The sequence below is a fragment of the Scyliorhinus canicula genome, chromosome 16 (assembly GCF_902713615.1).
Source record: "Scyliorhinus canicula chromosome 16, sScyCan1.1, whole genome shotgun sequence".
Classification (NCBI taxonomy): domain Eukaryota; kingdom Metazoa; phylum Chordata; class Chondrichthyes; order Carcharhiniformes; family Scyliorhinidae; genus Scyliorhinus; species Scyliorhinus canicula.
The window spans coordinates 119,383,493-119,399,844 of record NC_052161.1 but is presented as its reverse complement, the minus strand read 5'-3'; the positions used below and the strand labels follow the sequence as shown (position 1 = coordinate 119,399,844).

Below are 16,352 nucleotides of genomic sequence, written 5' to 3'. Positions count from 1 at the left end.
TATTACGCCCAGTGGGTCCCCAACTACACCGACAAAGCCCGTCCACTTATCCAGTCCAACACTTTCCCCCTGTCGATGGAGGCCTGCCAGGCCTTTAGCCACATCAAAGCGGATATCGCAAAGGCCACGATGCGAGCTATTGACGAGTCCCTCCCATTCCAGGTCGAGAGCGACGCGTCCGATGTAGCTCTGGCGGCCACACTCAACCAAGTGGGCAGACCCGTGGCCTTCTTCTCTCGAACCCTCCACACTTCCGAACTCCGCCATTCCTCGGTGGAACAGGCCATAGTAGAAGCTGTGCGACACTGGAGGCACTATCTGGCCGGCAGGAGGTTCACCCTCCTCACAGACCAACGGTCAGTGGCTTTTATGTTCGATAATGCACAGAGGGGCAAGATCAAGAACGACAAGATCTTGTGGTAGTGGATCGAGTTGTCCACGTACAACTATGATATCTTGTATCGTCCTGGGAAGCTCAAAGAGCCTCCAGATGCCCTGTCCCACAGTACCTGCGCCAACGCGCTGATAGACCGCCTCCGCACCCTCCACGCGGACCTCTGCCATCCAGGGGTAACCCGCTTCCTTCATTTCATTTAGACCCGCAACCTGCCCTACTCCATCGAAGAGGTCAGGACTGTGACCAGGGATTGCCACATTTGCACAGAGTGCAAACCGCACTTTTACCGCCCCGAGCAGGCGCATCTGGTAAAGGCTTCCCGCCCCTTTGAACGTCTCAGCATGGACTTCAAGGCCCCTCCCCTCCAACAATCGTAACATATACTTTTTAAATGTGGTTGACATGTACTCCCGCTTCCCTTTTGCCATTCTCTGTCCCGACATGACCACGACAACCATCATCAAAGCCCTCCACTCCATTTTCTCCCTGTTCGGTTACCCCGCGTACATCCAAAGCGACCGGGGGTCCTCCTTCATGAGTGACGAGCTGCATCAATTCCTGCTTAGCAGGGGCATCGCCTCTAGCAGGACGACCAGGTATAACCCCCGGGGTAACGGTCAGGTCGAGTGTGAGAAAGGTACAGTCTAGAAGACCGTCCTACTGGCCCTTCGGTCCAGGAGTCTCCCGGTCTCCCATTGGCAAGAGGTTCTCCCAGACGCCCTCCACTCTATTCGGTCTCTCCTCTGTACTGCCACGAATCAAACACCTCACGAACGTCTTCTTGTTTTCCCCAGGAAGTCTTCTTCTGGGACCCCACTCCCGACCTGGCTGGCCGCCCCCGGGCCCATCCTGCTCCGGAAGCATGTGCGGGTGCACAAGTCCGACCTGTTGGTTGAAAGAGTCCAGTTACTCCACGCAAACCCGCAGTACACATACGTGGAGTATCCCGACGGACGACAGGACACGGTCTCCCTTCGGGACCTGGCACCCGCCGGCGTGCGGCCACAACCCCCAGCATCAGCACCCTCCCCCCAGTCCCAACCACCCCCAGAGCCCCCGCAACCCAGCGCACAGGAACCCCCTTCCCCGGCCCGACTACCGCTAGCTCCGACCAGGGGTACGGACACAGGACCACGACCAACGCACCCGGAGTCATGGACGACCACTGCTCCACCGTCACCGGCGCCGCTGCGCAGATCCGGCAGGACACCGAAGGAACCCATTCAGCTGATCGAGTCAATTTGATGGACCTTATGGACTTTCATGTTCGGCATATGTTCCTTGCCTGTGTTTTTTTATTATTATTATGGTTATTGTTGTTTTTTTTCTCCTGTACACTGTATATAGTTCGTTGGTTTTCTTACACGTTCGTCGCGGGCCAGTGGGCAGCCATAGTTATCTCGGTGCTACTTGAGTAGGTCTCTAGTCATACTACCAGTCTTATGGGACCCCCCCCCCCCGTCTATCCTTCCCACCCACCCCCCCGCTTCTTTCTCACCAAGGGGTGAATGTGGTAGTATGGCTAGGGAGATCATATTACCTTAGAACCAAGCTGTTATTGGTACAGCAGTCCCGCTGCCCATTGGCCCAGGCAAGTCATGTGCCTCTCTGCCAATTGGCTGTGGCTAGTCATGTGACTCCCCGCCGATTGGCCGAGAGGATGGTAGCTCCGCCTACAAGGCGGGGTACAAAAGCTCGTACCAGCTGGCAGTCAGCCTTTCCTTGTACGAACACTGCCGGGCTCACATCTAGCTTATTAAAGCCTGGTATTTGGATCCTCTCTACGACTCGTGTCCGATTGATGGTACATCAGTAACCTTGCCAAATGTTTTGGGGATATTGGTTCAAATCCCACCACGGCAGCTAGTGGAATTTGAACTAAATTAGTAAAATCTCGAATATAAAGCTAGTCTCAGTAATGGCGACCACAGAACTATCATTGATTGTTGTACAAACCCATCTGGGTTCACTAATGTCATAAGTCTTGCTTGGAGGACGACTCAACTGAGCTGGACTCATTGCTGTCGCGGACAATCTCCCAGTGATCTGCTCTCAGCAGCTACATCGATACACATAATCTTCCAGAAACAATCCCTCCAGAATGAACGGCAGTTGAAATCCTGTCAGATTTTTTCCCCCATGTGTAGCCCAGGTAAACGGATTGCCTTATTTCAATCCTGTGAAATCAAAAGTCAAGATGCTGCCATGGTGTCTGGCTGTTCTTTGCTTCGTCACAGCTCCAGGGGCCGGGATTCAATTCCGACCTTGGGCCTCTGTATTTGGAGTTTGCACTTTCTCCCCATGTCTGCGTGTGTTTCCTCCCACAGTCCAAAGACGTGCAGGTCAGGTGGATTGGCCATGCTAAATTGCCCCTTAGGGTGGGGTCGCTGGAATAGGTCAGGGGTTGGGCCTAGGAAGGCTGGTCTTTCGACGGGTCGGTGCAGACTGAATGGGTCGATCGGCCTCCTGCAGCCCGGTAGGAATTCTACGATTCTACGAAATTGTCAGCTTGGTCACATTCTAGCTATTGACTCTGGAGTGATGCCACGTGCCAATGGGCAGAGAGGGCAGAAACGCGAGCGAGAACCCAGCTTTGTTATTGTCTCACATCTACCTGACCATAAACCACAAGCAGGTGACCAGCCGACTAACAAACAAAACAGTTTCCAAATGGGTTCAAAGGTTTGCTTATCAGATGCGCTGGCAACAAGAGTTCACAGTCAATTCCTTTTAAGTTTCTAAGAGGTGTCACCTCCCTTTCTGCATGTATCAGTCTGTTGACAGTGACACCGTGGGGTGCAGCTGTCGCTGCCTGGCTGCCTGACAGAGCAATGGCAACACTCGCTTTCACTTTGTGACTCAGTTTAATCTTCCCGAGGACTCACAAACACAAGATGGGTTTGAGCTGAACAGCCTTTCCTGATCCCTCGATATTCTTGTGTCCACAGTGCAAGAATCTAACAGGGAAAACTAGCAACGTTCAAGTGGCTGGGGGGGGGGGGGGGGGGGGGAGGGGGTTATGAAGGACACCTTTCTTTTCTGTAAAAATACACTTTATTCATTAAAAGGCACGTTGCATAAGGTCAGATGTAACATTGCATAAAGTGCAAAGCAGGTCAGTGTCCTGCAATGCAGTACGTGACACGCTGAATACTTCACAATTCCAGGTTATATTTACAATTCTAAATGTCAAACATCCAGTCAGAAGGATTGCCCAAGAGCTAGGTTGGGGGGGGGGGGGGGGGGGGGGCGAGGACAGGCCGGCGAGGAGCACAAGACATTCACAACTACCAGACATTTCAAAGTGTTTTCCAGCAAATTAATTTAAAGTACCCAATTCTTTTTTCCCCCCCAATTAAAGGGCAACTTAGCGTGGCCAATCCACCTAACCTACACGTCTTTGGGTTGTGGGGGTGAGACTCATGCAGACACGGGGAGAAAATGACGTGTTATTTGAAGTGTCGTCACTATTGGAATGTAGGAAATGTGGCAGCCAATGTGTGCCCTGCTTTTCAGTGAAGTAGTACCATGGGATCTGTTCCATTCAATGGAAGAGAATGTCTGATCTAAAGGACAGGGCCTCAGACAGTGCAGCACCCCCTCAGTGCCGTGCTAGAGTGTCAACCTTAATTTTGTGCTCCAGTGCTGGAGTGTGATTGGAACCCAGACCCTCGGTACTCGGAGGAGAGTGTGCTGCCAGCTCCGTTTACACACTGGTTCAACTGCAGAGACGTTCGGTGAGGGATGGTCCAGGTTACAGGTGAAGGCCGATAGCTGTATCTATCGGTGCAGTGGAGAGCACAGTGTACTCCAGCAGAAACTTGGCACAGAGCATCATCCTCTCCAACACATCACTCCAATCACATCCGCTTGAGGTACTCACCACCACCCTGAAGCAGGTGACAGCACAGCTTACATCAAGGCTCTGGGTCCCACTGCTCAAAGGGGCTTCCCGGGTTTCACAGTGGTTCATCAATCTGTTCACCAACAGGGTCAGTCAGGTTGCTGGGGAATATTTTGTCTATTCGTTCATGGGATATGGACATCGCTGGTCTTGCCAACATTTATTGCCGATCCTTAATTCCTTTTGAACGGAGTGCTTTGATCGGCCATTTCAGAGGGAAGTTAAGAATCAACCACAGTGTTGTGGGTCCAGAGTCACATCTAGGCCACACCAGGTGAAGATGTGCAGAATGGACATTACGACAATTGTCAATGGTTTCACAGACATAGTTAGACATTTAATTCCAGATTTTTACTGAATTCAAATTGCACCATCTGTCGTGGTGGGATTCGAACCTGGTTCCTCAGGGCATTATAGTGGGCAACACGGTAGCATAGTGATAGCACAATTGTTTCAGAGCTCCAGGGGCCCAGGTTCGATTCCCGGCTTGGGTCACTGTCTGTGCCGAGTCGCAGTTTCTCTCCATGACTGCGTGGGTTTCCTCCGGGTGCTCCGGTGTTCTCCCACAGTCCAAAGATATGCAGGTTAGGTGGACTGGCTATGATAAATTGCCCTTTGTGTCCAAAAAGGTTGGGTGGGATTACTGGGTTACAGGGATAGGGTGGAGGTGTGGGCTTAAGTGGGGTGCTTTTTCCAGGGGCTGGTGCAAACTCGATTGGCCGAATGATCTCCTTCTGCACTGTAAATTCTATGATATCTCGGGTCTCTGGATTACTGGTCCAGTGACAATACCAGCGTGCCACCACCTCCCCATCGTCACAAGTGAGTGGCAGTGGCTTCACAGTGTACGAATCCCCTCTTCCTGTCCCCCCCCCCTCTTCCAATCTGCCAGCGGCCTTTGCTGTTAACTATCGACCAGCCAGCCCAGACTGCTGCTACCCATGCCAAGATGGTGCAGTGTGAAGCCAGGCCCTCTAGGGCACCAGAACCTCTCGACGGCGCCCTCCAGCTGTAGGTGGAGGTCAGAGGCTTTCCACCAGCCATGCTGCACCCACCGGGGAACCATCCTGTGGGAGCACTCGAATAGATAAAGTCAGACATGCCCCGAGGGTGTTTTGGTTAATTTTATATGCATTATTTAATGATTGATTTGATAAATTTGGATTTGCGAAATCTTGATTTGAGTTTGCAGTTGATGCTGGTGTTATTCATCACTGAGGGAGGAACCAAGAAGTCACAACGGTCAGTCTGAAATGAAATAAGGTGCATCAGCTTTTAGTGAACAGTGAGGTGTAGTTGAGGTTTCTGTGCATGAATGATCTGATCACGTAACTCCCTGGCATAAAGGTCAGTGGCCTCCAGTTCCTCATTCTCTTCCTCGACAGGCTTCTGCTAGTGAGAACCCTCACTCACCCTGCCTCACCTCCTCCACCAGTAATTTCTCCTGCTCTGCGTGCTCTCTTTATTCTCCCGGCCATGTTCAATTCCCGGGGGAAGCCCCACCAGGTCACGCAACTTCTCTCAGCACAAAATTTAAAAATGTCCGATAATGTCTGCAGGTCAGACTGGGCGGCCTCAGACCACTGACATTTTAGCCAAAGATAGGGGCCCTGCAATCGCACCGGCATTCAGAAGAAAAGACCCAGTGAATGACCCGTCGTCATCATCATAATCCGTACATCATGATGCCTTCCTGCCATTTACCTTTGTGTTCTGCTGCGTGAGGCTAAGATGGTACATCGGCTGGAGCGTGGAGTTGCAAAGCAAACACTGGCAGCTTCAAATGCACATTCATCCACACCATGATGTCGTCAGTAGTCGTCGGCCACACGCTTCCTCTGGCATGTCAGGCATATGCGCGAATACCTTGGACTCCATTTTGAAACCTTAGCTGGCCATATACTGCCTGAACAAAAATAACCACTGAGTGGCCCAAGTTGGTCCAATTATATTTTCTATTTTTATCTACAGTTAGCCTCATTAGCAAACTGATAACTGCCTCAGATTAATGCATTGCTCTCGCACAGGAATCCACTCCTGATATATATAAATATAAAATTTCACCATCTACGATGGTGGGATTCAAACCCAGGTCCCCTGAGCATTCACCTGGGTCTCTGGATTACTAGCCCAGTGACAATACCACGAGGCTACCACCTCCACTTGAGGCTCAGACAAGCTTAGATTTCTTTTATGATGCAAAGTTGATATTGTTACGGAAAACAACAAATGCTCAGATAAAAGCTCAACCTTCTAAATACACAGTTCAACTCTTCCCCCTAGTGGAGAAGGTGAAAGAAAGAAAGGAGGAACTTGCATTTCTGTAGCACCTTTTCACAGGGCGTCCCAGGAATCCCACAGCCGGTCGACTGCTTGTCCTTGTAATCTGGACAAACACAGCAGCCAATTTGCACATAGCAAGTCCCCACATTCAAAAATGTAATAAATAGCAAACAATTTTGTTTTTTGGAGGTGCTGGTGGTAGAATAAACAGTGACCCGGGGGGGGGGTGGGGGTTGGCACAGGGAGAACACCAGTTTATTGTGTGAGAATGCTTTGATGCTGCTTATCAGACTTCCGGTCACATTGACGTGCTGAGTGACGCACATCTGGTGGCTCTCCTCTAGACCAAGAACCAAATAGGCATTTTTAGGTGAATTTTGCCCAAAAACCAAATTACCCTCAATGGTGAGGCAACACGGGGCAGCATGGTAGCACAGTGGTTAGCACAGTTGCCCCACAGCTCCAGGGTCCCAGGTTCCGATTCCCGTCTTGGGATACTGTCTGTGCGGAGTCTGCACATTCTCCCCGTGTCTGCGTGGGTTTCCTCCGGGTGCTCCGGTTTCCTCCCACAGTCCAAAGACGTGCAGGTTAGGTGGATAGGCCATGCTAAATTGCCCCTTAGTGACCAAAGAGGTGAGGTGGGGTTACGGGGATAGGTGTGGGCTTAGGTAGGGTGCTCTTTCCAAGAGCCGATGCAGACTCGATGGGCCAAATGGCCTCCTTCTGCACTGTAAATTCTATGATTCTATGGGAAGATAAGATGAACAGCAAAATGCTGGCAAACGGGAGCTCGAGGTGTCGAAGGGACAGCAGAAGTGGTGGAAAGGGCCACGAGCAGCAGGATAAACCGGCGGACCTACAGACCCATGAGGGGACCACCCAAGAGAGAGGGAAGCCATCGACCCGAGCATCAGCCACCCCACCCCCCCCAAACCACCTGGAGAAGGATGGAAGACCTTCCTCATGAAGGAGCTGGCCGCCATGAAAGAGCCGTCAGGATAGAAATCCAGGTCAAGGTGGATGTGACAGAGGCAATGGTCACCATAGAAAAAAAAACGATCGACGGGTTGGGGAAGAAGGTGGAAGAACAGGAAGACAATTCAAAACCGTGTGAAAGCCTAGACGGATCAGGGCAACAGGATCGTAGCCCTGGAAGCCGAAACTAGAAGGTTGGTGGCGGCCCAGGGAAAGTCAAGGACCCAAGAAACCAGGTCCCGACGACAAAACATTCGGATGGTGGGCCTGCCAGAAGGTATTGAGGGCAGGGACCTGACGGACTACGCTGCCCAAATGCTGGGCAACCTAATCGGGAGAGGCAGCTTCTCCAAACCACCCAGAGCTCAACAGAGCACACAGGCCGCTCAGCCCGAAACCCAGGGCGAGGGAACAGCTGAGGGCGGCCATCGCAAACCTGCACCGATAACAGGATCATGAGAGGATCCTGAGGTTGGGCAAGACAAACTAAAGCAAGTACCTGGGAAGGGCACAATTTCTGAAATCATGAAGACATTGGGGCAGACCCAACAAAACGCGGGGCTGAGTTTAATCAAGCAAGATCAGCCCGTTACAAGAATGGAGTGCGATTCAGTATGCTGTTCCCAGCCAGGCTCTGGGTCACGCACCAGAACAAATAGCACTATTTCAACACCCCGGTGGAGGCAAACAAATTTGTACAAACCAACGGCCTGGATAAGGGACAGGCGAGGCAGCGATGAAGGTTTATCAGAGGAGGATTGCTAAAGAGAGAGAGAGAGAGAGAGACTTATTAGACATGCGATATGTTTGCGCGGGACTGTGCTCCGTCGCTCTGATCAAAAAGACCGGGCCACAGGAAAATGTGAGGGCTGGAGAATGCAAGTGAAGGTGAGGAACAGGCAGCGAAAGTGGACAGTCAGCGGGCGTAAGTTAGGGGCTAGGCCAGCCCCAAGGATAGCTAGCACGGGAAAACAGACAACCATTTCCGATTGGCTTCAGCAGGTAAGGAACGTGTTAGAACATAGAACAGTACAGCACAGAACAGGCCCTTCGGCCCTCAATGTTGTGCCGAACAATGATCACCCTACTTTAAACCCACGTAACCCGTATACCCGTAACCCAACAATCCCCCCATTAACCTTACACTACGGGCAATTTAGCATGGCCAATCCACCTAACCCGCACATCTTTGGACTGTGGGAGGAAACCGGAGCACCCGGAGGAAACCCACGCGCACACGGGGAGGACGTGCAGACTCCACACAGACAGTGACCCAGCCGGGAATCGAACCTGGGACCCTGGAGCTGTGAAGCATTGATGCTAACCACTATGCTACCGTGAGGCCCGTGTTGAGGAAACAGGATGGCGCAAGCCACCACTTTGGAGGGTCTCTAAACAAAGGAGACCTCAAAGTTCAGGAGATCAGCCTCATGGTGAGAACGACCATCTTGGTCAGCCCCCTAACAAAGTCAAACCCCGGAATGCAGGTAGGTATGGTTGATTCCGCAGGAAGGGGGGGGGAGCATAAACCCCCCCAACAGAATTCGCCCATTTGATAAGTTTGAAAGCCAACATGATCTTCCTGCAGGAGACACAGCTGGGGGAGAAGGACCGACTGCGGGTAAGAAAGGGCTGGGTGGGACAGACGTACCTTTCATGTTATGGGGCGAGGGCTGGGGGAGTAGCTATACTAATTAGTAAGAGGATGATGTTTACAGCGACAAGGACGGTGACGGACCCAGGGGGTCGGTACATCATGGTCAGCGGTGACCTTGACGGGGCACCGGTAGTTCTGATGAACGTGTACGCATCCACTGGGACGACACAGACTTTATAAAGAAGACTATGGTGGAAATCCCCAACATCGACACATACCGACTGATCATGGGGGACAACTCAATGGTGTACAGGACCCACTGACGGACCGATCAAACCCCAGATCGGGGAAAAGGACAGGCATGGATAGGGAACTCGGAACATTCATGGAACAGATGGGGACAGTGGGCCCATGGCAGTTTCTACACCCTGGTGTGAAAGAATTTTTGTTCTTTTCACTGGTGCACAAAGTGTACTCACGGATTGACTTCTTTGCAGTGGGGAAATCGGTGCTTCCAGAAATAGCTATGGGCGGAATAATCCACGGATGTCATCTCCGACCACGCTCCACATTACAGGGATGTGAGGTTGGAGACAGGCCGTGCCCAAGCCCCACATGGAGAGTGGACTCAGATCTCTTCGCCAATAAGGCCTTCTGCCAGAAAACATCACAGCTATAGGCGAGTACGTTACTAATAACCAGAACAAAGAAGTCTCACCTTCCACGTTCTCAGAGACATTGATGGCCGTGATTAGGGGAGAGATTTTAGCCTACGAGGTGTGTAGACACAGGGAGGTGATCATCTTCCTGGGCACAGAAAAGGCCTTTGACAGAGTCGAATGGAAATACCTCGTTGAGGTACTGAAGCGGTTTGGGCTAGGGACGGGTGTCACCTCATGGGTGAAACTCCTGTACAACATCCCCAAGGCAAGCGTTCGGACCAACACCACCAGCTCTGAATTCTTCCAGTTACACAGAGACACCAGGCCGGATGTCCCCGCTCCTGTCCGTCCTGACAACTGAACCCCTGGCGATCGTTCTGCGAGACTCGAAAGGCTGGAAGGGCATCCAAAGAGGTGGCAGAGAGCACAGAGTTTCCCTCTATGCTGATGACCTGCTTGTCTACAACTCAGACCCACAGAACGGCCGGAGAGCAATCATGCAGCTCCTGAAAGAGTTTGTGGCCTTCTCAGGCTACAAACTCAACCTGGGCGAGAGGGAGGCTTTCCTGGTGAACCTGAACAGGGGTGGGACAGAGCTGGAGAGACTACCATTCAAACTAGCCCAAAGCAAATTCCGCCATCTGGGGATGCAGATAGCCCACGACTGGACATGGACCCACAAGTGGAATCTGACCAGTCTGGCGGAGGAAGTTAAAAAGGATCTGCAGAGATGGGACACGGTCCCACTCTCCCTGGCAGGGAGGGTGCAGACGATCAAGATGAGCGTACTGCCAAAGTTCCTCTTCCTGTTTAGATCCATACCGATCTTCATCCCCAAAAGATAGACAAAATGATCATGGAATTTGTGTGGGGGATCAAGAACCCAAGAATCGCTAAGTTGACACTGCAAAGGAGGAAAAATATGGGTGGCCTGGCCCTACCGAACCTGCAATATGAGCACTGGGCAGCCACAACCGAGAGGGTGAGGGGATGGATACGAGAAGCCAATATGGAATGGGTGAGGATGGAGAAGTCTTCTTGCAAGGGAACGACCCTCCAGGCCGTCACCATGGCAGTGCTCCCACCCCCTCCCCCCCAACAATGTACACATCCTGCCCAGTGGTGGTAGCTACATGGAGGACAGGGAACCAAATGAGGCAGCATTTCGGTCAAACCAAGACATCCTCCGTGGCCCCCACCTGCGGCACAACCACAAATTCCCACCAGCCATCCTCAACACCACCTCTATAAAATGGAGACAGGACGGGGGCGGGGGCGGGAGACGCTAGTAGTCAGGGACATTTACATAGGGGACAGACTCGCGAACTGATGCAAGACCTTGAGCTACTGACAGGACAGGAACTCGGACACCTTCAAATTAAACACTTTCTCTGCAAGGAGACGGCAAGGTACCCCAGGGCCCCGAGAGACGCCGTACTGGAATAGCTAATAATCATGGACTGAAAGGGGGGGGGGGGATTGTGGGGACATCTATGGACGGTTGCTGGAAAGGGAAAGAACGCCATTGGATGGAGCCAGATGAAAATGGGAGGACGAACTGGGGACGGAAGTGGATTGGGGACTCTGGAGCAAAGCACAGAGCAAGGCCATCGCCACCATATTCTCAATATGTTACAATATCCCTTCCCATTACCAACCCTCCCAAAACCGTTTGCCCGCACATGTTGAAATTCAGTCATAGTCAGCAGTTTTGCAGCACGGTCCAAGTCCATCCTCATGTTAGCAATAGCAGGGCAGAGATGGGTGGGTGGGGGCGAAATTTTCCCAGGAAGAGTGGAAAGAAAATTAGGAAAGTGGTGGGAAAGGAGGGTACCCAAGGGAGTATCAGAGCAAAACTCGGGGGAAAAGGGAGGAGGTACTAGCCGCCCATCCCCCCCCCCCCCCCCCCCCCCACACAATGCCGCAAGGACAACAACTAAAACCGCAACAGACAGGAGCAGAGCACAGTGTGTGACACCCAGGCCGGAAGCTGATACTAGGGAAAAACCAGACTACCAACAGGGGTGGGGGTGGGGGGCAGACGGAGGGAGTGTATGTAAATTGTGGAAATAAGAAACGTCACTAGATATAAATGCCAGGTGCACTGTAGATTGAGTTGTTTACTCTATAAAAACTGAAAAAATGCTTATAAAAGTATTTCCAAAAAAAAGAAAAGAAAAGGGGAAAATCGCCGCTGAGAGATGACCCGATCGTCTAGGATTGTTTTCTTCGAGGTCTGCAGTGAGTGCCCGTGCTTAACTGCTGCTAGAAATTCCAGGCTGCTGCTGGGTTTGTTCAGAGTCAGACAGTTGGCAGGGTTGATCATTTCCCAATTCTGTTAACTCAGGGGCCGTTTTCTCAATACGTTGCAACATCCTCTTCCCATCACCAATCCTCCCAAAACCGTTTGCCCGCACATGTTGAAATTCAGTCATAGTCAGCAGTTTTGCAGCATGGTCCAAGTCCATCCTCATTTTAGCAATGGCAGTGCAGGGATTTGGGGTTGCACTATTCCCGGGGTGGGGCAAAGAAAATTAGGAAAGTAGTGGGGGGCCACATCAGGGCGGGCTCCTCGATGCATACGCACATACAGGGAGGTTTACCCAGAGGTCAGCCGCCCATCCCCATCCCAGCCCCCATCCCCCCCCCCCCCCACACACACACACACACACACACACACACTGGCTACCTAATGTGGCGATCCCATGTAACTAAACTGAAAGAGGAAGAGAGAGCGGATTCTGGTAAGGACCAGGGACGTCCTATGAACGTGTTAAACCTTTGGCCATGATGGTCAGGAACAGCTCAGATCTCCAAATCAGTTAATTCTCTATAAATTATTAACGCTGCTAATTTGTTTCAAGCCCTGTGACTGAATTCCGCTTCATTATCAATCAGTTCACACCCAAACCCGAGCAAAGGAGGTGGTTCCAGGCGGACCTGAGTTTAGATATGGATCTGAGCCAGATCAGATTCCCTGAACTGGGCCTGGAGAGTACAAAAAAGATTCCTACTAATGGCCCCCGGGATGAGGTTGTTCAGTTACGTAGACGGACTGGAGAAGGTTGACACCAAATATGATGAAAGCATTCAAAACAATGAGGAGTTTGGGCAGAGGGTGAAGAACCAGGAGATGCTGATTTAAGCTAATTGGCAAAAGAAACCATGGTGACAGGAGGAAAACCTTATTACGCAATGAATGGTTAATGTCTGGAATGCTCTGCCTGTTCAATTAAAGCATTCCGGCAGGAATTAGGCCATTATCTGAAAAGGAAGAATGTGCAAGGTTACAGGGAGAAAGGAGGAGAATGACACCAGGTGCATTGCTCGTACGGAGAGCCTGTGCAGACATGTTGGGCCGAATGGGCTCCTTCTTCCCTGTAACAATTCTGTACATCCCAGTTAGAGGAGGTGGAGGGCACAAGCCATCAGAAGAGGGTACTCAGCAAAGTACACTCCTCCGCCATGCTGCGTTAACAACTGAACAACTGTGTGACTCTTCCTTCATGCTTTTCACTGCCTGGTTGGTGTTGTAACTACACAGCTGATTTTGGTTTTACATTAAGAGCTTCCATCCCACCGAGGAGGCGTCAAGTCAATCCACATCAAACAACCTGCTCTGAAAACGCTGCTCACATTTTAAGACAGCCGGGACAAATTCCACCCCAGCAGCTGAGACAACCCTCAACACTTGAAAACAGTCACCAATATTCTAAACAGAACAACCTGCAGTATTCTTTATTAAAAAACGTCAATCCGGCCTATGCCTTGATGTTAATTGATCCTTTCAAAACCATTCCATGATCCGGATCTGCACCTTTGCCAGAAGCGAACCAGTTCTTCCTTGTGCTGTTACCTATCAACGTACCAGGTTTTGTTGAAATCTGTTCATTAGTTTCCGAGAACAAACAGAGGTGAAAACATTGCTTCTGTCCAGCTTCAGTGGCATCAATTACTGTGCAAAATGAACAAACTAGCTCGAATTTCACAGTCAGAACATACATCTACTGCCGAAGCAGGCCAAGATCACATTCAGCTATCCTCACCATTAAAATGCGTGAGCATAGTTTAAATTATTCATTAAAGTAACAGATATTAATTAATCCCCGTTGACACCAAACAGTTCAATTAGGCATTCACTGAAGGATGCTAAACGAGCTCTCGCAGTTTGGGGCTCTGTGATCACTTCTCCTCAACTCACACTCCTGGGTGATGTGCATTGCGACTACACCAGAAGGGTCCATGACATACAGTGCGGCCTTCTGCCGCTGTGAAGCTCTTCCCAAACGTAGGGGGTCATTCCAGGTCTACAGCCGGACACTTGATCCTTGAGAACATTACTACGAAAACTCCCACAGACAAAAGCACATCTGAACTACGGGCAGTAAACATGCACCCGATAAAAGGTCACTGTCATTATGATATTAAGTAGAATAACGTTGTAAATGTAATAATGAGATGCTGTTAAAACAAAGCATTCTCAATGATACTGTCAAAATGAAAGCAACAATTTAACCCATATATAAAACCATGTATGCTACGCGCACACATGCCAACCTCACCATCTCTCAAACTCAGCGATAAACTGTTAAAAATCAAGAGACCTGGTGTAAACAGGATTGCTAAACCAATTTAGATTGACAGTTGATTTATAAATCTCACTATTGGCCTATTTAATCTCCAACAGGCCCAAGCTCTTATAAAAACATTAATGCTGCATCTGAAAATGCTTTACAACAAAACGCTTTCAATCCAACCTGTTATCCTTGCATGATATATCCTTAAAGAAGGGTCCACCCTCCCATGACATAGAACATAGAACATTACAGCACAGTACAGGCCCTTCGGCCCTCGATGTTGCGCCGACCTGTGAAAGCCCTCTAAAGCCCATCTACACTATTCGCTTATCGTCCATATGGGTATCCAATGACCATTTGAATGCGTTTAGTGTTGGCGAGTCCACTACTGTTGTAGGCAGGGCATTCCACACCCTTACTACTCTCTGAGTAAAGAACCTACCTCTGACATCTGTCCTATATCTATCTCCCCTCAATTTAAAGCTATGTCCCCTCGTACTAGACATCACCATTCGAAGAAAAAGGCTCTCACTGTCCACCCTATCTAATCCTCTGATCACCTTGTATGCCTCAATTAAGTCACCTCTTAACCTTCTTCTCTCTAACGAAAACAACCTCAAGTCCCTCAGCCTTTCCTCATAAGATCGTCCCTCCATACCAGGCAGCATCCTGGTAAATCTCCTCTGCACCCTTTCCAATGTTTCCACATCCTTCCTATAATGTGGCGACCAGAACTGCACGCAATATTCCAAATGCGGCCGCACCAGAGTTTTGTACAACTGCAACATGACCTCATGGCTCCGAAACTCAATTCCACTACCAATAAAAGCTAACACACCGTACGCCTTCTTAACAACCCTCTCAACCTGGGTGGCAACTTTCAGGGATCTATGGACATGGACACCGAGATCTCTCTGCTCATCCACACTACCAAGAATCTTACCATTAGCCCAGTACTCTGTCTTCCTGTTATTCCTTCCAAAATGAATCACCTCACACTTTTTTGCATTAAACTCCATTTGCCACCTGTCAGCCCAGCTCTGAAGCTTATCTATGACCCTCTGTAACTTGTAACATCCTTCTGCACTGTCCACAACTCCCCTGACTTTAATGTCATCTGCAAATTTACTCACCCATCCTTCTACACCCTCCTCCAGGTCATTTATAAATTACAGCCACTATTGGCTGAAAGCAGCTGAATCCTTATTGGATGAAATCTAACACACTTTCCACTTTAATGCATTAATATCCCTCCAATTTATTTATCTACAGTGGACTGCCAAAGTTGAGTTATTCAAAACATGGTACATATGAATGAGGAGGTGGTGTAGACCTTTTCGCCCCCCTGAGCCTGCTCCACTATTCAATCAGATCATGGCTGATCTGACTGTAACCTCCCGCCGACCCCGGTAACCTTTCACCTTGTTTATCTATCTGTGAATCTATCCACCTCTGCCTTGAAAACATGGAAAGATTCAGCTGCCATTGCCTTTTGAGGAAGAGAGTTCTAAAGACTTACTACTTCGTTTTTAAACGGACAATGATTTTAATTGGTCATTTTAAACAATGACCCTAGTTCTAGATTCTCACACAAGAGGAGACGTGTTCCCCATATCCATCCTGTCAAGACCCCCCCCCCCACCCCCGAACCTTATCTGTATTTGGAGTGAAAATTAATATGAACAATAACTGCCAGGTAAATGATCCAGGTGTGGCCCCACCAGCCTATCCCACACAATTGCACTAGCCTGTTTGTCACTTGACTTGCCTCTCCATAAAAATGTTCAGATTTTACATGAACAACTTGGAGGATGGAAGCGAATGTACTGTAGCCAAATTTGCAGACAACACAAGAATAGTTGGAAAGGCAAGAGAGGGATAGAGTTTGCAAAGAGATATTGATAAGTTAAGTAAGGGGGCAAAAAGTTGGCGAATGTGGGAAAATGTGAAGTTGTTC

The 16,352-nt window shown here is 50.0% G+C and overlaps 1 protein-coding gene across 4 annotated transcripts in view; it reads right to left on the bottom strand.

Annotated features, from left to right (window-relative positions):
• Positions 1–16,352, bottom strand: part of sdf4 (stromal cell derived factor 4) — a 121,117-nt gene that overhangs the window by 69,849 nt on the left and 34,916 nt on the right. The gene's annotated exons all lie outside the window — the stretch shown is intronic.